This window comes from Trachurus japonicus, chromosome 7, assembly GCF_045865225.1.
Source record: "Trachurus japonicus isolate A0001 chromosome 7, Traja_1.0".
NCBI classification, from domain to species: domain Eukaryota; kingdom Metazoa; phylum Chordata; class Actinopteri; order Carangiformes; family Carangidae; genus Trachurus; species Trachurus japonicus.
The window spans coordinates 5,975,401-5,999,680 of record NC_140913.1 but is presented as its reverse complement, the minus strand read 5'-3'; the positions used below and the strand labels follow the sequence as shown (position 1 = coordinate 5,999,680).

Here is a 24,280-nt window from a genome sequence, read left to right as displayed (position 1 = left end):
GCTCAGAATAAGTTGTTTACAAATACATAGGTGGCGGTGCACCCACCGGAGGCTGCCATGTTGCATCGCCATTGAATACGGTATGCGAAAGCGGACAAACCTGGCTCAAACACACTATTGAGTGTCTGTGCTTGTGACCCCGGAGGATGATCGACGTATTGTATTTTTTTTTTTGTTACAAAACACTCACGTGCTAGTTAGCATTAGCAGCTAGGCTACATCTTACAATGTTGAACTGTTCTTATACAAAGTGCAGCCAAACACCAGGCTGAAGAGAGAGGGACAGCAGAGGCTCCTCTGACAGCTGTAGAGCTGCAGCTGAACTGGCTGGAGAGCACAGCGCCGTTGTTACAGCTGATCATACCGTATCAATGTCGGAGTATGTTTGTCCTCTGATCGTCCTTCATGGGACCGCACTGCGTAACTGACACATCCTGTAATGCTGCGTTCAGATGGAGTCCGGTAAACGGCAGACGGTAGACGGCAAATGCCGCTGGACGGAACGGTAAAAACCAACAAACTGTCGGACGGCACGGCACAACGGCAAGACGCATCACCATGTTGCTACAGCGGGAGCGTGCCCATGTTCCCACAGCCCTATGTTCACTCATTTCTAAGGTTTTTTTTTTCTTTCCAAAATTAGGCCCTATGTTCCCACATTTATTTTATCATCAATTTGCATCAGATTTTATCCCCATTTCTCCCAATTTGGTAGTCAATTTCACCCAACCTATTATCCAGTAGCAGTTGACTACAGATGTAATGTAGCTTTTAGCTAAATCTGGGAACATAGGGCTGACCCCTTCCAACACCGTTTCTCCAACATAGCGTTGAGTGACGAACCCTTATACCGAAATTAAACTCACCTCCATGAGTTAGTGCAATTTAGACAACAAACTTCTACAGTGTACAAATAGTGTTAGTAGTAGTAAACAAAGCATGAGAAAGTTTTGTACAGTAAGTACACCAGGAATTCCGGACATTATTAGTGGGGTAATTTATGATAGCCGCTTGGTAACGTTAGCGCCATTCGGTTAATAGCGGTAACTCGACCACTGTTCGAGCAAGTGAAAACATTTTGAGAAAACCTTTAGAAATAAGAAAAATCTTAGAAATGAGGCAACATAGGGCTGTGGGAACATAGGGCTGAGGGAACATAGGGACTAATTTTCAAAATTTTCTGTGAAAAAAAATTCTTAGAAATGAGGGAACATAGGGCTGTGGGATCATTGGGCTGTGGGAACATAGGGCTGACCCCGCTACAGCAACGTCAACAGACTCGTACTCACACGTCACGTTTGGTTGAGTTTACCGTCGCGGCAGACGGCAAAAGTTGAAATATTTGAACTCTGGATGGCATTGCTGCTTGCCGTTGCCGTCCACAGTATTTTTTTGCCGGCCTCCCCCAAGTTTTACCGTCGTTCTCTCGTCCACTAACATGGAGTCTGGCATGCCGTCTGCCGTTTACCGGACTCCATGTGAACGCAGCATAAGTCCTCCTGTGTAACTTTTTGCTGTGAAATATGATTGAAGGCACGAGTGGAAGTCTGCACGTGTGTTAAAAAAAAAAAGATTAAAAACCGAAAGTAATTGGTCAGATATATTGTTATCAGTTAGTGGTTAGTTTGCGAACGTGTATGTCCTCGGCGGCCACAGTCACTTTGCTGAACGCTGAATGTCACGGTTTAGTCTCCTCTCCTCTCCTCTCCTCTCCTCCCCTCTCCTTTCCTCTCCTCTCCCCTCCTCTCCTCTCCTCTCCTCTCCTCTCCTCTCCTCAGTATATTTTTGAACTGTCATTTTCTGCTGCACTTTGTAGTTTGGCCTTGGTGTCTCGCACTCTCTCTGTGTTTCCGCAGATCCACCGGAGCTCCATCTCTCTGCACCAGCCGCCGCCTGCATCGCCCCCCTCCCACCCCTTCCCCTGCTGTTAGACCGGCCTCCCCTTCCTTCCCATGGACCAGTCTGCCACCCAGTCCTCCCATCGAGCTGACCGGCTCTCCCTGCCCCCCCCCCGCCCCCTCCCCTCACCAGAGACTGCCTTCATCAACTCCTGCTAACATTTCCATATTTCGCACATTCTGTGACAAACTGTAAACTGTTTTCTTGTCTGTAACAACATCTATTGCACGTCTGTCCGTCCTGGGTGAGGGATCCCTCCTCTGTTGCTCACCCTGAGGTTTCTCCGATTTTTCCCTGTTAAAAGGGTTTCCATGGAGTTTTTCCTCAGTCGATGTGAGGGTCTAAGGACAGAGGATGTTGTTACGATGCCATGTAAAGCCCTTTGAGACAAACTGTTTGTAAAAACGGGCTATACAAATAAAATTGCCTTGCCTTGCCTTAGCACCAATACTACATACTGAGGCTTTAAAGCCCGACCCTTCAACAGTAAAGGAAATATATCAAATGGAACAATTTACATACTCCCTGAGACAGTGAGGAGCCCCTATATACAGTATGAATCCATTCTATATTATTTATCAGAATCTTTTTTATTCCATTTTGTTTTGTTTTATGTCATTTCATTTTATTTTGTATTTCATCTCTCTGTTTTTCCACTCCCTGTTTCCTTTGTTGTGTCATAATTGTGACCAATCATGACCTTATAAGCACTAGATTGTATTGTAAAAATGTGTGAAAACAGCAGGTGATGAATATGGTTTTGTGTATGATTTTGAATAGCTACATGTGAATAGGCATATGAGAATGAAAGTGTACTGTTGATAAATAAAAGGATGCAATTCACTACAATTTTAGTTCGAACCCCAAGTCACTGTGCTTTCTTCCCTTTTTTTCATGCAATGACAGTTACAGTTCAGAGCGGAGACAGGTAATTAAATCGATGACACTTTCGTCTCTTATTGATGGTTTTATAAAGCTTTCATTCATTTGAATATCGTCAGAAACAAGATGACTGACAGTGGTGATTGATAGTTTGGTGGTGTTTGTTGAGTTCCTCCACTGTTTGCCACATAAACAGACATGTGTTTCATCTCCATATCAGACATCACTAAAACAGCTGAAAACACGCACAACAGGACCGGCGACACACAAGCAAACTGTCAACAGAGCTAGTTACAGAAAGTACTTCAAACAAACAGTTGTATCATTATAAAGTGCAGCATTTCACATCACTGCAGCTGCTTGCAAAGACAACAAGGTCAGTAACTCTTGTAAAGCCTATTGCATTTCACCCCTGTTAGCGGAGGCTAATAAGACCTAATAGGGAGGCCAATATCTGTGTTTTGCATCAGTGTGAACACCAGGCGTAAACATAGTGAAAGCTGTTTGACACTGACAGATTAAACCAACTGAGACATGTACCACACAGACTCATAATCACCATTATCATCATCATCAACATATTTGGTCTATAAAACAGTGGGAATTCCCATCACAATATCCAAGAGGCAAATGTGAAATGATCAAATGACTTGTTTTCAATGAATAGCCCAAAACATTAGAATATTGAATGCAGTCTAATGTATCAACAGTGAATTAACACATTGAGAACTTGGAACCATCAGAAATTCAGGGAAAGTTGTATTTACTTGCTACACCGAATCATCCTCATCTCTTCTGAAGAAAAGCTACTGCAGCTGGTCATATTTCATCTTGAGGGGCCTTCAGTTTCATATTGCAATCAGTCTCTTTTCACAGCACCAATAGGCTGCAACATTAAACACAAGGCACTTTCTCCATGGTGATATCTAAGTGTCTTTTGACTTAGAATACACCCACCATGTCTGTGTAGCGTCCATGTGACCATGGCTCTCAAACCCTGAGCAGCCAAGATGGGTAAGAAACAGGAAGGTAAGAGGATCTTGGTTTCTTAACTTCCATTCAGTCTGTTAACCAGGCGAGGTGCGCTTGTTTCCTTCTACTTGACACCCCGGCCAGTGGGAGTGGTTGGTTTGGAGGTGGCAAAGGGAAGAGAAGTGGAAAAGCCTAGGTCGATATTGACCCAAAAACTGCTGGTTCCGATGCCGCCTGGTAACCCTGGAAGAAGGGAGAACATAACATCACTCATTAAACAATTCTATAATACCACTTTTATAAAGCACTGTGTATTATCTCGGTTTTGATGTTGTGTTTTACAGGAGCCAGGACTCATTTGACACTGCAGTTATACTTTATCCACTGGTCATTATAGGAACTGGGAGGGAGGGGCTGTATTTCCTCTTCACTATCTCAACCTGGCCCACCAATTCTCCCTTCCATCTGCAGCTGTTTTATGAAATTGCAAGGCCTCATTTTTTTTCTATTTTGGACAGGAAACCTTCTATTTGTGGCTCTCTTTCTGAAGATTTATATCTTCAGTGGGAAAGTTCTCCAGGAAGTTTGACGGTGTTGAGAAACATAATAAGACATTACTCATTTTATAGACAGGTTTAAACGACCACCTCAGTCTGATGAAGTATCTACATGTCTTAGATACTTTGACGTATTGGCCAGAACATTCAGTCCTGAAGCACAGTGTCCTCCAGCTGGTGGTTTGACAGTAGTGCTGGTTGGTCACTACCATTCTTCAGCTCCCTGTGCCTCTTCCAGAGCCCCACCAAGAGTCTCTTTCTATTGGCTCCCGCAACCTTTTTGGTATTTTTGGAGGCCTCTCCCCTTTCCTGTTGATCTGGATGGATGGGACTGGTCTCATGGGGATCTGATCATTTTCTGTCTCCATGTCTTACCACTCTCCCAGTTCACATGCCAACGTGTCTCTCCTCTAGCATAACTGGCACAGTGGGTCCTACCACATTTCCAAAATCAGCTTTCTTGTTGTTGGAAGAGTGTTACACACTGATCAGAAAACAAGATGCACCTGTCTCAAAAGCTAAGGCCACGTGCTCTTCTGCTTCAGCAGGTCCCACCAGGTCCAGGCTTGTTGTGAGCGCACATGACCTCCACCCTTCTCAGCTTGGATCGTGTTTCTCCTCTGCTCTAGGCCGGCTTTCTCCCACTGTTGAAAGTAGGACGTTCCAGTAGTGCATGCACAGTTTCTGTCCATGCCACTGATGAGTCAGCCGCACATGCCCGCCATGGACCATTAGTGTTTTTACTGCTGAAGGGATTGGCTCTGCATGCCTGGGAGCTGCACATACACTATGTGTTCATGTACCGTGTATTGGCCAAGTTACTCAGCATACAGACATGTCTTTGTCTATATCGCAGCTGTGGTTGTGTTTGTTGGTTTTCTTCAGCCGGGCCAGAGTCCAGCAACTTTTTTTTTGTTATTTCCATTTCACCATCATCACATTTATTATTATCAAAATCAATACATTGTTCCTTCATATCCAAAAGACTGTACATAACTGCATGGTAACCCAAAATAGTATATGTTTGTGTACTTTTGGTATGTATAGTTCGTCATGGTTTTCTTGTTGTCTGGTTCCAGGAAAACTTTATGCAACTGCACAGAACAGTGTTTTTACAACTTTGTGGTAACAACATGGGCCTTTTTCCTGTTCCAACATGACAAACTTTCTATGCAGAACTTAAAAAATGAGAATTCTTCTTATTTTCATGTGGATGAAACTGACCGGTTAACCCAGCCCAAAACTCAACATCATTGTGATAAACTGGAACATCAACTTATTGTCCACAGTCCACTATCAATGTTGAACCTCACCAATGCTTTTGACTGAATGTTAATGATGGCAGGCCTTCCCAGAGATGTGGATGGATGGATGGATGGATGGATGGATGGATGGATGGATGGATGGATGGATGGATGGATGGATGGATGGTTTACCTGGAGGGGTTGCCATAGTGATGCACAGGGTGACCTGTCCCCGTTTGTGTCCGACAGCGTCGTTCTGATGGCTGAACACAGCTGGTGTTGGATCAGGACTGGTGGATGAATCTGAGAGAGAGACAGAGAGAGAGAGAGAGAGAGAGAGAGAGAGAGAGAGCAGTGCCCATTTAAAAATCAGATTTTAATGACTTATCAATGTGGTTAATTTCATTTTGTTGACAACATAGATGTGGTTGTCCCAAGGCAGGTGTTCTGGGCACTGATCCAAACCTGCTGTCACACTGTCTCAGAGACATGTTTGTCATGCTGACACGTATCTTTGTCACACTTGTGCTTATTCATTGTCTGAGATGGAACAAGGTCAGGTTGTTTTTATGTCAGTAACTGGCTCTCAGTCGTCTATCAGAGTTTTTATTTATTTATTTATTTATTTTGTACCTAAATTCCACAGGGGAACAATGTGTGCAGAAAGCAAGTCACGGGCACATGGTAACATGACAGAAAGCCTGATCTTTGCTCTGTTGATGTGCTGATTCAGTGTTTGTGAGGGAGACCATAGTGGTACAGTGTGCACTGTGCAGCGTGCCTCACCCGGTATGTCGAAAACATGTATTACTGTACAGTATTAGTCCTTACTTGCACATTAATTCATGAGAAAACAGGCAACAGCAACAGGCAGCAAGCAGGCAACTTGCCCAAATCACAAAAAGCCCACATTTCACCCCCTCACCTGTAGTTGGCCCTCTTTTCATAAACAGTGTTCAATGAACGCATAAACCTCATCATCACAGTTGACTACAGGGATCACTTCAGTGTTTCCACAATAGATGACATTGTACATCTTGATTTGGGTAAAGCTGTAGTTATATCTATGGTATAATGTTAAAACTTAAAAAAAATACACATCACCTTGATGTACCTTACAGTTACAATTTTATTATCTAGTGAACCAGATAAGCCACAGGTTCAGCAGTGGTAATGTGGACAAGCAGGATGTTATTTTCAACCAGTAAGGTGAAAGTTCAATGGTTCAGAAGTGAGCGCTGATTCCTAAAAGTCATGTATTTGTTTCTACCTTTATCCAGTCATGAGTGAAACACATGCACAAACACACACATACACAAAAAGCAACCTTTGCTCTGTTTGGCTATTAGGCTTTAAAATTGTGTGTGTGTGTGTGTGTGTGTGTGTGTGTGTGTGTGTGTGTGTGTGTGTGTGTGTGTGTGTGTGTGTGTGTGTGTGTGTGTGTGAGAGAGAGCATACTTCTGTAGAAGTGGTTGCGGGCAAGCAGAGAGGCTGGAGAGTTGACGCTGGTCATGGCGTCTTAGATGTGCGGAGCAGCTGACCTACAGGGTCAACATCCTAGAGAGAGAGAGATAGAAAGAGGAAGGTCATGACTCAGGTCAAGGGTTGAGGTTCAGCAATGAAATTGACACCTGCTGTGTTTCTCTGTCCCTTTGTGAACAAATATAAGCATTTATGAATCCATCTTTTTTGTTTTCTGGCCCTGCTGTGCTCAGTGTCTCTCGTTGCCCTCCGTGTGCCTGTCAGTCGGGGTGCTCATGCAGCATGTGTGCAACAGATGATGGTTTTACATGTGTAACGGAGGTTCGCGGGTATAGTCACAGTCACGAGGTACCAGTAAGGAGAAGTGACGGTGTGTGGCGGTTAGCAGTAATGAAGTTAAACTCACTCTCCTATAAAAGACGCACAGCGAAATGGTTAGCATCACTCAGGGCAGACCAGATGATATCAGTGCTACAGCCCTATAGTTCTACATTTAGTCTCCAGACCCTGAATCCACTTTTGGGCATTGGTAGAACATTAGAATGTGTAAAAAATAAAGTGATGTGATGCAGTTGCTAATGACAGGAAGAATTTAGGTGTAACCACATTAAAAAAAAAGCTGCTGCTTTTGGCAGGGAGTCCACAGAACAATGTCTGAGTGACAGAGACTGAAAGCCGTGTTTGTGTTGGCAAGAAGGACATGAGGAGAGGAAAAGTAAATAGTGAGCAGGGTTGAATGTTCAAATTGTAAACAGAGGAAACGATTTATTCCAGTCAATCGCAGGAACAGTTTGTCCAACCTGTCACCTGGAACACTGATGCTGCTATTAATAGATACTTTGTGTGTGTGTGTGTGTGTGTGTGTGTGTGTGTGTGTGTGTGTGTGTGTGTGTGTGTGTGCGTGCGTGTGCGTGTGCGTGTGCGTGCGCGCGCAAGTATGTCACTTGATTTTAGTGTTCTTTGTGCTCATAAGGAAAATACCATGAAAAGAGCTTATGGCAAGTGGAAAACAGCCTGCTTGAAAATGTAGATAATGTTCTCTTCACAGGAAGAAAAACATTGAAGGAGTTTGATCAGGCTTGATCAGAGTTTTGAAATTTCCTCAGGTCAATTTATTCAAACCCTGATGATCAAAAAGAGTTCAAAAGCTTGAAGCCTGGACTCATGAGATGTTACAAAAATATGTGAAATTTCATTAATTTTAACTCGACTCATTGCTGAGGTCATAAGAACTTTGAGACCTCCACATGGGACTGAACGGTTAAAGAATCTGTAGCTGGTGATTTTTCATTAGCCTGTTATGTAGGTCAGACATCGGGTCTGTTTTTTCGGTTCGGTTGATGGAAATGTAGGACTGCAGGTATTTAGATGGGAAGATGTGTTGGTTTAAAAAACTTGTCTGCTCCTGTCTATGTGTGTGCAGTGCGCTGCTGCCCTGTCAGCTTTAGATAAGAGTTACTTTTTCTGGTAACATGAACTCGCAAAATATTTGTTTTTGTGTTGAAATGGCTGGAGTGTGTGAGAGACAGATCTCATTTTTTGAGATAAGATATGTTTGACTGGGGTCATGGTTTTGTTGTCTATGCTGCTCCAGGATTTAGGTTGGATTTTTTTGTTTTGAAAAGAATTAAAAAGAAAAGAAAATCAAACTTTGACGTAATAGTAAGGTATGTAAAAGTTTTATATGAGCACTGATAATTGGATTTAAGCATCTTGAGATACTGAGAATTAACTATTTGTTATTGTAGTATATGGCTCAGCCTGCCCACCAGAAGCTGCATTAATCAGCTCCTCTTGACTGAACAATCCCAGTTTATTCCATCTTCCATGTTATAAACAGTTCTCTTGTCTGTATACATAATTTATTGCACTTGGGTGAGGGATCCCTCCTCTGTTGCTCACCTTGAGGTTTCTCCCGTTTTTTCCCTATTAAGGGTTTTCTAAGAGTTTTTCCCCAGTCGATGTGAGGGTCTAAGGGCAGAGGATGTTGGTATGTACAAATACAAATACACTTGCCTTGCCAAGCCTTGCCTTGTATGTAAGGAAATATAGGTTGGTTTGAACAGGCCATCTTCAAGTGGATGTTACTAGGATACTTGGTTACAAGTGCCACAGCTTATACACACAGCATGTGTGTGCTGGAAAGATAAGCCCACGCAGCTGGGTTTGTGTGGGATTCCATATGTAGGTTACCTCTCTATCCACACATTGAGGCTGATTTGATTCTTGCTCAGTATTGACGGCTGTGCTACATCACATCAGTGATGTGTGCAACACATATCAGCCACTGTAGCGCCAGCATCGCTCACAGTATCACCACTAAAGCAAGCAAGAGGCTCCACATGCTATCTGAAAACAACAGGACTGCCCTAAGGATTATTTTCAGTCTAGATTATTCTGTTTCTCAATAAATCATTTATTTAAATATAGAGTCTATAGGATTTTCTTATACAAAAGAAATGTTGATGTTTATTTTGATGTTTTGGTATAGTCGGTGGTTTCCGAGCGGAGGTCAGTGTGTTTTTCCCAGCCAATGACAAAGCAGAGGTGAAGTTGGGTGTGCAGTGACTGGACGCGGTCAAGTTGGTCAAGCCGTGAGAAATGGCAGATATATATAGCTACTTACTAGCGGAGAAAAGTAGGTGTTGGTAAGTGTGTATTCGCCATTTCTCCTTGCTTGACGGTGTAGCAAATATTCAAATGATAACTTTGAAGGCCGAAGTGGAGACAGGTTCCATGTGAACCGGGGTTGGACGTGAGTCATTCCTCACAACTGCTGTGACTGAAGCAGCCAATCCAAAACCTTTCATCGTTGGCTCCAAAAGTCTGTATGTTCAGGACCGCTGCTCTGCTGCATGACTGAGATTGTGCACAGAGACCAATACTGTTCCTTACACACAGATGCCACTATCACACAACCTTAAACTTGAAGATCAGAGCCAAAACAACAAGAAAATGTTTTTTATCTCCTGTAATCGTTATATCTGGTTACAAAATTAGACATGAAGATGTACATTCATGATGAAATCAATAAACATGCACTATTTACAGCTCACACTTTTGTTTTTGGATACGGATAAATGGCCTTGAATGTTGCTAAAGATGTCAAGACCATTTGTGTTTAAAAGAGAAAAATGCAAAGCCAGTGACATTTGTCTCTTGTATAGTTTTCTTCATCAATCTGAGGTGAATGCAGAAGTTACTGTAACACATTTAGGTGAAATGATGATGGAACACCACTTGTACTCAAATGTGTCACAAGCCTTGTGATCTTTTGTAACTTTTCAACGGAGGACTACAAAGCAGCAAGAGAGTTTGGAAAGAAATGAACATACATAGTGCACAGTATAAAGATGAGTTCAAAGATGAATACAATCCATGGTTAAAGAATTAGAGCCGTTGAGTTGTGTAAGGGTAAAACACGGAGCTTATGCAAGAGCCCTCTGATCCCACAGTAAGATGTAGGGGAAAGGTTGTAGCCGCCCACTGTTGATTCATCTTTCTATAGAGTCTGCCTTGCTTTTCTTCACCCAAACCTCTCTCTCCCTCTCTTTCTCTCTGTCTGTCTGTCCCTGCCCCCCCCCCCCACACACACACACACACATACATACACAAATACAAAACTATATAACATTTGCATTCACCATTATCAGAAAAGAAAGATTGAGGAAAGGAAAAAAAAGGGGGGGGGGGGGGGTACGTTAAGATGGAAGAAGAGAGAGAATGTAAGCAATGTAAGCAAGCAAAGGGAAAGAGGAAGAAAGGATCACTGATGAGAAAAGGGAAGGAAAGATAACAAGAAACCAGAGACAGAACGACAGAACAACGAATAAAAGAAATGATCAAGGAAAGGGAAGAAGGGAAGAAAGAAAGGAGAGAAGGAAGTGAGGAAAGGACAAGAAGAAAAAGAAACACAGCAGCAAAAACGGAAACTAAAAAAAAAAAAGAAAAGGAAAAAAGGATAATGTCAAAGTAGAGTATAATAACATGTCCATGCACCTGAGATGAGTGTGAAAGTTCACTCCTGCTCTGCTCTGTCTCAAACACCCACCTGGAAACAGCTTCTCACACACGTTAATCTGACCTCTGTTGAATGAAGCAGCTCAAAGACCCAAACCTGGGCTCTGCAGAAAAAATGTGCAGGGAGGAAATGAACCCAACATCTGCAGGTTCCCCTCTGACAGTAATGACTGTGCAGTTTTGGGTTTCAGCCCATAGGGCCATAGGAGTGGCTAAGGTTTTTTTCTTTTTTTCTTCTTGCACCAGAGGGTCAAGTAGCATCCAAGTGAAAAGGTCAGAGGCAGTTTTTACCTCACAGACACTCGGCTTCTTATTTTTAGCTCTGGTGTGACCTACATTTGAGCAAGACTGGGGGTCAGAGACCAGTGATGTAACTTGAGGATTTCCCACTACTAGCATGACAGTGCAGAAAACAAAAAAGCTTGTCTTTTTAGGGCAATTAGTCATTGTTTTTCTTCCTTCTGTGTTCTGTTAACACTCATAGAAAGACAGCAGCTGTGTTCGAAATCACCCCCTATCACGGATGTAGTGCACTAGTGTGTTCGCCATTTTGTAGTGTTGTTCGAATTCTCCGCGATTAATTTCATCCACTATGTAGTGGATGACAAAACACCCACAATGCACCGCGAAATTGAGTGAACAAGCGATGTACACTACTTTCTACTCCCATATCCCACAATGCAATGCGGTCGTGTTTTGCCAGAAAAGAAGAGGAAGCTAATTAGCATGTTAGCTACGATTTATTTAGGCAATTTACCAAAAAAACTCCTCAGACGTATTTGCCTTCACTCCATTTGCCCGATGAGCAGGAGTTGGGCAGCAGCATCCGAACATTAACAGGCAGCATTAAATCAATCTAATTAAGAAACTGTAGTAGAATAGCTATGTAGTAGGGGAGACCAGGGACAGTAGCAACCCTAACCCTTTTAAACAGGGAGGTGTCATAGAGGATGTCACCAGTCACTTGAAATAGTCATGCCACATATCGTTGGAAAGCTAAAACTCTTGTGATTAAAGATATGCCGACCATTCCTAAATATAATCATCACAGCAACACTCGAATCAGACTATAAACATGCTAACAAAGTTCGTAAAAAGTCAGTCAGCGCCACACTACTCTGACTCTGCACAACACTGCACAGTATGACAAAGCCTGTCATGTTAAAGTTACGAACTAATGGAAAACACTGTGAAAATACAATAACAACATCGTCCTCGCCGCGCCGCGGTCGGTCCCGACCCCCGTTACCGTGTCGCTGCCGCCGCGGGCGGTGCTGTTGCCGTGTCCGGTGGCGGGCGGTCCCGCCGGGTTACCATCGCCGCCGCCGCCGGTCCCGCTGCTATCGGACCGCCGTCATCGTTGCCGTCGGTAGCGGTGCGTAGCAAAGCTCCGGGGGGAAGGGGGGCAGCTGGTCACCGTGCAGCCCAGCTAAGGGCTCTGGTTTGTGGGTGAGAGGAGCAGGGAGCCTGGGCTCAGTGGGCTGGAGCTCAGACTGTGGAGCTCAGCGGAGCTGCGGTACCAGGACGGTGTTCCCACACAGGAAAGTTACAGGTACATTTCTACCACTTCAACGAGTTCAGAAACATTATTTTAAGATCAAAAAACTACAAAATGGGGCTTTTAATCAGACACCAGTTGAGCCATAACACCGGAAATATTGGTTGCAAGCGGTGGAGGATGATGGATTCTCCACCAGGTAAATGTAAACATCGCCCAACTCGAGCTTCGGCAGGGAACTGGTCATTTTAAACAGCTGGTATACAGCAGCTGGTGTTGAATATGGGTCACAGTGACCAAAACTTCAAAGCTGTTTTTATATCTTTCTTTCTCGGCTGCTGGCAGATGATTTAAGTCATTACTCGGTTGTTTGTCCATAGAAAGTCCATTGCGGGGCCACTTTGGAATGTTGCTTTTTGACCGCCAGGTCCCTGGGAAGTGACGTCACTGAAAGCTATCAATAGGAACCCAGAGCGATAGATATAACAGAGTGGCGACAGCCTTTGATGTCGCCGCCAGCGCGGTCACGTGGTTCATGTAGCTCCCAATAGTTCCAAACGAGGCTGCCGCTGTCATGTTCTGCTATGGGACAGACAGCACTGAGCTTGCTTTTGGACGGTAAGGGACCGTTCGTTATTTATGGAATGGGCCACCGGAGGAAAATGGGGGGGGGTCATGTCATAATATTCTTTGTTGAGGGGTGGGTCCACTAAAAAAAAAAGGTCAGCGAGGGGGGGTCATTCAACATTTTGTCTGGAGGACACTGCAATGCTCGCAAAAAACAAAAACAAAACAAAAACGGGACATATCAAAGCTGCAAGCACTGATGACAATGAGAGCAACGGCCCCCTAAATCACAACGTTATTTTATATTGTTCTGATCTGCCCTGAGTTGGTTTCGAACCCGGGTCTCCCGCACGGCAGGCGACGATGCTAACCGCTTCCCCACGAACTCAATAAGGATTCTGCCCGCGGCTTAGCACGTCCTTTATGGGTGAGTGAGTTTAACTTCAGTACCGTACAGAGGCTACGCTGCCTGCCTGCCTCATTGCGTAACTCTACATAGTCTGAGCAGCACGTACGTTCACGTTGCTTTTGTGAATTGTAAACAAACAGACGCCCCCTCGGTTTTAGCGTCCAGCAGTTTAGCGGCTAATTCAACTGCAGTGATGGATAACTGTACCGGAGACAACTTCATGAACTACATTTGAGGAATAAACGGCAGCTTTTACCTGACGGGAGACCGACGCCTGAGCTACGGTAGCTAACAGCTAGCTGGTTTTACGTACTTTCTCTCTCTCTTTCCCTCTCTTTCTTACACACACAGGCGCACGCACGCACACACACACACACACACACACACACACACACACACACACACACACACACACACACACACACACACACACACACACACACACACAGTTGTCTGTCATATCTGTCGTAAACCTTGTAATAATACGTTGTTGTTGAGTACGGTTCACATTATTGTTGCTTCGGTTTGACTGTGGATTAATTGTTAATGGCTTGTTGTGTAATGTGAGCTGGTCCAAAATCGCGATTCTGTTATTGATGAGTTGGGTTTTAATAACAGCTGATAAATGGCATTGTGATGAGAAGGTGTTGCACACATGGTTGTCAAAATGAAATAATGTAGTGTCACGCGCTACGTGATGCGATGTAAAGTGTCGATGGCTGGCTGGGGGGGGGGGGGGGGGCATGTATCTTTTGATAAGGCTTAATGCAGGGTCATGTTAAAATTTACTGACTCCGACAGGGGGGTCATGTAAAAAAAAAAAAAGTCCCGTGAATCCCTCCGGTGGCACTGATGATAAATAACGAACAGTCCCTAAATATTAAAAAATAAACCGTACAAAGGTATATTTACAACTGTTACTGAATTACTGTATGTACATCAATGTCAGTTTTCAAACAAAAGGCAAAATCTTCTTGCTTCAAGGTTTTATTTGTCACTCTAAAGTGAAGATTAGCCTGCCCTACAGTAAAAATGGCATAAGAAGAGGAGTAAAGCAATATATTAAGCGGGAATATATATATTTAAGCATAAAAGATGTTCAATCAAACCCACACAGTTTGAAACAACGTTCAAAACACACACACAGCCAGTATCACAACTAAATATAAAGCCCGCTAGCTTAATGCTAACGTATAATGCAAAACCTCATAGACGGGCTAACAGAAATTAGCATCGATATCGCCATTTTGCGGCAACCGAGCCACAGCAGTAAAGCTGCCAAAACCTGGCTTTAGCGCTGTCAACACGTCACAGTTTTAATATTTTGTTCATGCAAGAAAGTCACCGTTTAATCCGGAGTCTGTGGTCAGTTCATAACGTTTGTTAGGAACTTGCACCGATGTTTGTTCTGGGAGAAGTGCAGAGTCTGTGTGAGCCCCGACCGGGGACCAGGGGAGGCGGCTGTCACAGCAGCAGCAGCCGCTCTACTGAGCTGATCTGCCGGGGCCGACCGTCCTCCTCCCGGAGGAGGAAACGAGCCAAGTAACGTATCCGCATGCTTTTAGAGGTTTACCGCTGGCTTGTTAAATTATTTTGAAGAGATTAATGTTGGTCTCATTGATGAAATTTAACAACTGTGGCAGTGGCATTAGTTTGTTTGAATGAAAAGTGAGCAGGGCTGCCTCTGGGCTACGGACTGAAATCACCACAGTTACGTAAATAAATAAATGTTTTTCAATGAACCGATCAGTCTAATAATTTTTATTTTGTTAAGTCAACATGGTTACTGTACTTGGGAAAGATTATTACCACTTTATAACTTAAAATTGGTCGGTATTTCGTCAACGTAGCTCAGTAGTTTCTTGCTGTGCAGCCATAGAAACAGACGTGGTCCAGCGCCGCGGGAGGAATGTTTGGAACTATTGAGGGCTCCATAACCCGGAAGTCGGCCCGCCATTTTTTACAACAGAGTCCTATGGGAGTGTCGCCACTCTGTTATATCTATCGCTCTGTAGGAACCGATCCCGATGGAAACTGTAGCATTGAATAGCCAATGAAATTCCGAAAAAAACGATGTGCTGCATTCACGGTCCCTGGGAAAAGGCAGCACTGCCATCTTCATGCGTAACTTTGCAAAAGCTGCACTTTGGCGCATGTATTGTTTCTCAATGGCAACTTTAGGAAAACGCCTAGATATACACTTAGAAAAACATGTGTAAAATACTCATTTTTAGCAGGATTGTTATCAAATTTGAACTGGGACCAGGTAAGGCTTCATGCTGTAGTCCCATTGTGTTTTCCAGCTAAAATTCTCAGCTACACTCATCTTCAGGCATCTGATTGCAACAAAAAAATTCAGGCGAGAATAAAAACATTCTAATTCAGTGTGCTCCCACTTAGATTACTCAATGATAGTAGCACTTATAGTGATTATTTCAGTTTGGGGAAAAACTTCAGAGTGATACCTTTCAAAAGAGACCAAGCCCATCCATATTCTCCAAACAGTTCAAGAACAGCATTCAATTTACTTTGGGTACGCCTTGGATAGGCGAATATTACAGAATTTATAGGAGTGGTAAAGGAGTGATATGTTAACTTTAAGATGATATGATTAGCATGTATCAAGAGCACTTTGTTTAGCTACATGTAGCACATGGGGTTTAATCATGGCTGACCGGAGGGGGACAGTTGCAACGACTATCTCACATCGACACCACGACCATCACTCCCTCCCCCCTGGTACGCAACCTTGGCGTTATCCGGACCTCACCCAATCCTTTGTTCCCCATGTCAGCTCCATTGTCAAGACTTCCTACTTCCACCTTCGCCGCATCGACAGACACTGCCTCTCTCCTCCTGCTGCTGAATCTCTCATCCAGGCCTTCATCTCCTCCCGCCTCGACTACTGCAACTCCCTCCTCACTGGCATCACCTCCCATTCCCTCCATAGACTTCAAATGGGCCAACATCCCGACTCAAAACCCACCCTGACTTTGGAACTCCCTCCACCAACCTGTCTGTGACTCTCCCTCACTCCCCATATTAAAATCCCGTCTGAAAACCTACCTCCTCTCACAAGCTTACGACCTCCCCTATCCCTAATCACCTCATCCCTTTTCCCTCCATACTCACCTCTCAACCCTCCTCATCTGCTCCCTCCTCCCTTCCCGTTAGCCCCCTCCGCTTTTCAATCATGCTTTCACCTGTAACTGTTGTTGTACCTGTTTGTGTTGTCTTTTGTTGCCCCCCCCCCCCCCCCGTCTGTCACTATCCTTCTCTTGTTTCTCTGTAAGCGTCTTTGGGTTATTGAAAAGCGCTATACAAATCAAATGAGTTATTATTATTAAATCTAAGTTGGAGAACCTGGAAGAAATCCCAGTTTGAATTTCTTGCATTCATGTTTATTTCATCCATGACCCGTCCAGTTCCCACTTCACTGACACATGTGAATAATTAATGAACATTGCTACATCTTCCTCTGCTCATTCAAGGTCAGATCATGGTGGCAGTAGGTCAAGAATAGTTTCCAGCTCCTCCTGCTGTCCTCTGAGGTGATCCTAGGCCAGACCAGATATATAATCTCTCCAGCCTGTTCTGGGTCCACCGTGAGCCCTTGGACATAACTGGAAGACCTCCAGAGGAAAGAATCCAGGAGGCATCTGCTCAGGATACCTCAACCACTTCAGCTGGCTCTGTTCAACATGAAGGAGCAGTGGTGCTACCCCAGGCTCCCTCTGGATGTCAGAGCTTCACTCCCTATCTGTAAGGCTGAACCCAGGTTCCCTGCAGAGGAGCCTCCTCTCAGCTCCTTGTATCTGGGACAGGGCCGGCCTGTGGCATAAGCACTATAGATTTGCACTATTTGAACCGCGGCCGCCTGCAGTGGGGACTGTAGCCTCTATGGGCGGCCGCTTTACCCACTACGCCACGCACCGCCCAATGTTTTTGTTTATTTCAGTCATTTTACTCAGTAGAAAAGCGGTTCAACTACTCCTGTAAGCAGTGCTTCAGAGGCTGAAGGTTTTGACTCATCTGATGAGAAAAATTATGAAAAAAAGACGAGAGAGTTCAGACTTCAGCCTGCTCAGACAGCAGGGCCACAGCTCCAGTTCAGCTCCAGCTCTGTATACAAACTCTTTTTTACCTCTCAAACAGCACCACAGTGACAACACATGTAGGGTACATTATATAGGCTAAATATTGTAAACTTTGTCTGTTTTTTGTCTGTTTAGTTGGTATTTTGTTTGGAGAAAAATAAGCTAAGTAATTTCTCATTTAGGGCTACACACATCTCATGAAGTTTGAAATGTAATGTGGAGTCAGTATTCAGCTTCTTTTATCTCACATTTGAGACATTTGGTGAAAATAGAATGACAGACAACATTTATGCTCAAAAAGCGATTTCACAAAATTTCATTTTAACTTGTTTTCTACACTTGTCTATTACTTTATTCATATAGTATATTCCACTGCTTTTGTGAAGCAAAGACTTATACCCATTTCAAGCACCACAACAGAGACTTGACTCAATGAAAGCTTATTGATTGTTGTGCAATTTGTTTATCTCAGGGTCAGAGGGGACATTCAGATACACTGATATGTTATCGTTATGATCATTATTATATGGGGGGGGGCTGGGAGTAATCTCGCCTAGGGCACCAAAACGGCTAGAGCTGGCCCTGATCTGGGATCTCATTCTGTTTGTCACAACTCAAAGCTCTTGACCACAGATGAGTGTCAAATGAAGTGAATAACCATCTTTGATTTCCTGCTCAACCCAGAAGCTACTCAGTGGTTTGTAACAAAAAGCTCTTTTTGTACAGCTCAGCCTCAGTCTGCATTCCACTTTCTCTTCCTCTCAGTCCTGGTCCTCAGCATTATCTAAATCTTTATCCTTTTAATGAGATTCCCCTTCTGTTTGTTTTCATGCAAAATGAGAGAAGAGAAAACAGGCAGGCTCTGAGTCATTGTGTGTGGACAACACCATATAGTCAGTGGTTGTAAGTCAGTTGTCACAAGTTATATTATGTAAAAAGGACAAAAGGGCTAGCTGTTTCCCAACTCCCACTTCCACTAAAAACACAGTGATTGTTCTTGATCACCTGCTGCTAATGAGAGTGGACTTTGCCCTGCATCCTGTGGAACAACATATCTTATCAACAACAACAAGGTAATTCTGAGCAGGGACATTAATGCCAAGGAGATTTGTGGTTGACAAATAATATCATTTAGAAGGTTAGTTCACAAGAAAACTGTAAATCCCTTGACCACTGTGGGCCCTCAGGCTGTGATGATTCTGAAGCCAAGAGCATGAGCTCATGTTGTGATGTGAATATAATTATTATTCTATATAGCCTATATTAGAAATTACACAGTAAAAGACTGTTGTTTTCCACTGGGCCCTGAGCCCATCGTTTTCTATGTAAATCTATGTCTCAGAAATGTAGGAAAACAACTGTGTTGATCTTTCCTCCCACTGAAACTGGTCAAACTGGTTTATTCACAGACTGTGGCACTTACAGTTACAATATTGAGTGTGACACATAGACGACAGATGGAGAGCTCCAGCAAACCAACTAGCTCCTGTAACTGGAGCTGGTTCAATACAGAGCCAAGAGTTTCCCACAAGCCACTGGCCAAAAAGTCAAAGGGCAAACGACGAGACTCAATGTAACATTAAAGTGTCAGAACAAAATATTTGTTGTCATCATTTGTTAGCATGAGGTCAATCCTACTTTTGGCTTAGAAATGATGTATTTTAAACTCAAATTACTACCTTATGGTTATTATGTCTCTTCCAATCAGTGAAGCTCCAAGAATCAATAAGAATACGAATGTATGCATTTACTTATGGACAGTAAGTGATGATGTGCATCCAATAAAGCTGATTGTGATGGAAGTTGAAGCCATGACACTAGACAAGGCTTCAGTTATGGTTAACCCTTAACCCTGTGGTGACCTACACACACCACTGCATCATTTGTCTGGAAATTGTGTCCAACTTAGCAAAGGATTTTGTGAGTTACAACCAAAAATGTGCACTGTGAAGTCAGTGATGTTTGACCTTTTGACCAACAAATTCTATTGGCAAGGCAAGACAAAGCAATGTTATTTGTAGAGCCCATTTTTACAAACAGTTTGTCTCAAAGGGCTTTACATGGCATAACAACATCCTCTGCTCTTAGACCCTCACATCGACAGAGGAAAAACTCCCTGGAAAACCCTTTTACCAGGGAAAAATTGGGAATAATGTTCAGGGAATAATCAGCTGTGCAATATTTGAAGAGACAGAGACTCCCTCAACGTTTCTGAAATATCACATCTACGAGAATGTGATGGACGGACTGACAACCTGAAAACATGATGCCTCTGGCTGCGGCTCTCACTAACGATGAGGATTTTAGAAGTGATCCGAGTTAATGACTCAGGCAGGAGTCTAATATTAGAAACGAGAAACATAAGATGCAAGGAAAATATGTTTCCAAATGATGGCTGACTGTGTGCCTCACAACTTGTGTCTGCATGGGACTGAAAATGGATTAGAGCAGTTTATGAATTATATAAAGAAGTCTGTATTGTGGAAAATCTGATGGTGACCGTGTCTACAGCTTTTATATATTTGTGGGGGCAGTTGAAAAAGATCCTGCAAGTTTCCAGGGCACCAAAAGTAAATGTGACTTTGTGTCATTAAACTTCATTTCCTCTTCTTTAACAAAATCATATCCTTGAAACATTTTTATGTTACCTGCACTTTGTGGTTGGACTACGCTGTGAGGAAACGGTAGTGCATTACGTTCATTTTCAGCAGCAGCTGAGACACCAGCTCTGAAGTGTTTACAGGCAGCAGGATGTTCATGTGGATTAAAATAACTAAGTGTTAAAACGGAGCATGTAAACAAGCCAAAAGCTTTACCTTTACTTTGTCAGGATGGAGGCCTTTCAGATCCAGTGCTGTGAGAATTTCACTTCAGTGACGCAGCAGAACGAGATCAGATCAGATAGATCCAGAGAGATATAGTAAACAGCAGGGTGAAGCTGACAGGACACCAGTTTGGAAAAAAAACAAAACAAAAAAACTGACAGATTATGGATTGATGGACGGAGGGATGATGGAGCGTCAGGGGGCCAATCAGTTGTTGTCTCAGTCTTTCTTTTAGCTGTGAAGTGCTTCTCCTCCCCTTTGCAGACACACAACACACACGCACACATGCTCACATACTTCCACCACCGAGCATTATTAGCCGAGGAGGCACACCTCTCTTTTCCCTCACCCCTCCCTCAACCCTCCAAATGGACCTCCAACTTCCTGTGTCATGTCTTGTGACAGTGTCATATGTATGTCAGTTGGTTCCAATTTCAACAATTTTTTAAAGTCCAAATCTTCACAAGGTCTCACACTCAATGCTGGTATCCCAATCCTCATTTAATGGTGAAGTGAACGAATCTCCCTGCACAGCCACAGTTCCTCAGGTGCTGGTGGGCAGCAGGAGTACGTAAAATAGATTGAGAAGAACGACCACCGCACACTGATAAGACTCTATGCTGATACAATTTATTGTGAACAACGCGTTTCGCTTGTCAGGTTCGCCTCTGGCATTGCTGGGTGTGTTCATATACCTTCTGGTCACATGACCCAAAACATACACAAATGGCAATAAAGTTTAAAACTCGTAAGTATAATATATCTGTGTGACATGAACAATATAGCAACACTCAAAAAAATAGAAGCAATACACCCACCACATACAATAGAATACAATACTGTCACTGTCAATAAGGGATTTGTCATATCCCCTTTGTTGAAATCGTTCAGCCATTTCTTGTGCCATAGCATGATAGTCCTCTTCATTGCTACAAATTCTTCTCAACCTGATGAATTGCCCGTAATGGTATTTGTAAACTCTTATAATACTCCAGAAGAAGGGGACAGAGGGCAAGACAAGTCTTGGAGAATTTCTGCCCTCTAAATTCTGACATCCAGACAGCTGAGAATATTACTTTCAGGTATTGTCCCCCCTCTATTACAGTTTTTTCCCCCAATTGCTAACACACTAAACATGCATACTTTGCAATTCAAATTTCAATTCAAAACGGCACTTTTTAAATGCACTGAACACAATTCTCTGCTAATGGCTCGTTCAGACCAAAAGCGTCAAAAGCGTCAAAAGCCGCTCTTGACGCTTTTCCGCGACGCTGGTGGTCTGAACACCCTGGCGTTTTGACGCGCGTCAAAGAAGTTGACGTCGGTTGTGGTCAGTGGCGGCTGGTCAATAGAGGGCGCTCGGGCGCCGCCCCCCCTGATGAAAAGCGAATTTTAATGATTATTATTTTTTCCAAAATAATAATTTAAAATTAATATTTTTTTCTTATTGTACCTGTGGATGTGATAGGAATTCTTAAAATCGAGCTGTATATAAAATAAAACCATTATTTAGAGGCTAATTTGCCTACAGGTTCATTTACTGTCTCTGTTATATCTATCGCTCTGTGTCTGGGGCGCTGGAGAAGTCGCCCGAGCAGTGTACCGGCTCAGCCAATCAGTGACTGTTGCTAAGTAAAAAATATACGGAGCAACAGGTAATTTAGCCAATCAGCGTCGTCGGATTTTATGCCTTTGGGGCGCAGAAAATATCGCCCCAAACCAAACATTTTGGTCTCCCGTGGCAACCAGAAATCGAGGGGGAAATTAACCGAGGAGCTGTCCTCGGTAGCAGGATGGCTACGCAGTTTTCATCAGTTTCAAATTCTGTTTCCCGTATAATTTACTTTTTTTAAACAGTGAGGACAGACACCACACGGACTGTTACTGGAGTTAGAGACCTATTTATCTGAACGGATTACAAAACATGAACTCAAGGGACACATGAACGGTGCTGTCAGCTAACGTTAGCCAAGCTAGGCAGAAGTCAGGACTAGCAGCAGAGCTTCACAGCTGGATGAAAAACACAGTTTCACGGTGAGGAAATACAACGAACAGGTGGATAAAACTCTGTGGGCCGGTGGCGGGAGGCTGCTATGATGTGACAGGAGGCCGTAGTGTGTGAGAGGAGCACCGGAGGACCGGAGCACCGTTAACCGGCACGTCAGAGACTGCTCTCTCTTGATGCTCGGAGACAACTTTTGGACTTTTGAACTACATGCTGTTGGTTCGTCCGCGGTGCGTTCACAGCTCGTCCCAGAGCGTTTTTATTAGTTCATCCAGCTTCTGGGACACTGGACTGGACACTGTTATTCCTGAGTGACACCAGGGGAAACTACTCACCCAGGCTGTGACAGGACGTCTGTGATGCGGAGCATCAGGCTGCAGCACTGTTCAATATGTTTACAGGTGTGACCAGTACGTTCACAGTTAGACTCAGCATCAAACCTGATAATGCAGCAGTTAAGTTAACATCTCACATCAGCAAGGTCAGACCAAACTTAATCACGTTATGCTCCTCCTATAGTGCCTCCTTTGTCTATAGTTAACATTAATCACTGCTGTAGGTTACATCATACACATGCCACATAAGAGTATTTGCTAATATATTTCACGTCCACTGTGTGCCACCAGTGAAAGACAACTGTTTGTTCATTGTCATTATCTGTCAAACTGCTGATTTATCAAAGGCAAATAAATAATTAATGTTTATCCCTAAAAATGGGTATGGGGTTCTTTTATCAAGATGGTCACCAAAAACTTCAGGGACGAACAGCCCCACCTAGAATATTTTTCACCAGCCGCCGCTGGTTGTGGTTGGTCATCCATTTAAAGGGGCCGCGATGTACATCAATTGAATGAATTGTTTGTTTACATGCATGTTCGAAATGAATGCAAATTCGTGTCGGGGTTTATTCTAAACTCTGTTTTTTATTGGTGATAGGCTATGTGATATTTTCAATCTTGTTTGTATGTTTCCATGGAGCTGACTGGCAACATTTCACTGCATTGTGACTAAATAAATTGCGAATAAACTCTGAACTGAACTGAAACTGCATAAATTATTCATAAATTGCCTCTGAAAAAAAAAGCTGGCAGAGGTTGAACAGCCGATCAGCGACAATATAAAAACTTGTATTCATGCTCACATTAAACTGTATTGCCACTGAGACTTCCGGTTTAGCGACTAATGGAGTAAGACGTGTCTGAGGGAGCTCCTGTGAAACTCTTTTAAATGATCATATAGGGCCTTTTGTGTACTCTCTGTTTCAACATTTTGACTCCGCAAGCTCGTTGTGACTTTATTACAGCCCGTTATGCCTCCAAAGAAAAATACGAACATCCCGGCGGCTACGCAAGCGAGGCCTACCCCCCAGGCTGCAGCCTCCCCGGGGAGTAGTGGGGCCACCCCGCCGCGGAGTGCGCCTGCTAACCCCCCCACTCCAGAGAAAACCGCCGCCGTCTCGAGCCTGGCCTCTCCGGACTTTAAGGCTGAACTCCTCGCCGCTCTTCGAAATGAGGTGGTAGGCATTTTTAAGACAGAATTGGAGACGGCAATGACAAATAACTTCACTCAGATAAAGTCCGAGCTACAGAGTGTGAAAATGGAGCTAAATGCTAACATGGCGGCTATCCGGACGGAGGTGGATGTGCTAAAGGTAACTGTGACCGACATGGAGGGCTCGCTGTCGACATGCACTGACGATGTGGTTTCACTTCAAAGTAAAGTGGACAAACTTTCGGCCCAACTTGTTACTCTCGACAGCAGATGTGAAGATCTGGAGGCGAGATCTCGCCGTAACAACATCAGGATAATAGGTCTACCCGAGG

At 43.6% G+C, this 24,280-nt stretch overlaps 1 long non-coding RNA gene across 2 annotated transcripts; it reads right to left on the bottom strand.

The window, feature by feature from the left end:
• Positions 1-2,853: 2,853 nt before the first annotated feature.
• On the bottom strand, positions 2,854-20,785 carry LOC146984073 (uncharacterized). Of its 2 annotated transcripts, none has more exons than XR_015036134.1 (4): positions 20,444-20,785; positions 7,013-7,111; positions 5,747-5,857; positions 2,854-3,996 (listed from the first exon to the last, which is right to left on the bottom strand). It is a non-coding gene; the product is annotated as an uncharacterized LOC146984073 (long non-coding RNA). The 2 variants fall into 2 exon arrangements; XR_015036135.1 differs by lacking the exon at positions 20,444-20,785 and adding an exon at positions 11,088-11,283.
• Between the last annotated feature and the right edge of the window lie 3,495 nt (positions 20,786-24,280).